This window comes from Etheostoma cragini, unplaced genomic scaffold, assembly GCF_013103735.1.
Source record: "Etheostoma cragini isolate CJK2018 unplaced genomic scaffold, CSU_Ecrag_1.0 ScbMSFa_2948, whole genome shotgun sequence".
In the NCBI taxonomy this organism is placed as follows: Eukaryota; Metazoa; Chordata; class Actinopteri; order Perciformes; family Percidae; genus Etheostoma; species Etheostoma cragini.
The window spans coordinates 12,444-12,804 of NW_023267164.1; the positions used below are offsets into that span (position 1 = coordinate 12,444).

At 50.4% G+C, this 361-nt stretch overlaps 1 protein-coding gene across 1 annotated transcript in view; it reads left to right on the plus strand.

Annotated features, from left to right (window-relative positions):
- LOC117940643 (zinc finger protein 2-like) overlaps window positions 1–361 on the plus strand; it is an 11,037-nt gene that overhangs the window by 3,935 nt on the left and 6,741 nt on the right. The gene's annotated exons all lie outside the window — the stretch shown is intronic.

Sequence of the window (361 nt, forward strand, 5' to 3'; positions counted from 1 at the left end):
CCCCCCCCCCCCCCCCCTTTACTCTGATTACTTCTTTGCACACTCTTGGCATTCTCTTGAATGGTAGTCACCTGAAATGGTTTCACAACAGTCTTGAAGGAGTTCCCAGAATGCTCAGCACTTGTTGGCCCTTTGCCCTTCACTCTGCGGTCCAGCTCTCCCCAAACAATCTGGATTGGGTTCAGGTCCGGGGACTGTGGAAGCAAAGCACTCCATCACTCTCCTTCTTGGTCAAATAGCCCTTACACAGCCTGGAGGTGTGTTTGGAGTCATTGTTCTGTAAAAAAATAAATGATGGTCCAACTAAACGCAAACCGGATGGGATGGAATGTCGCTGCAGGATGCTGTGGTAGCCATGCTG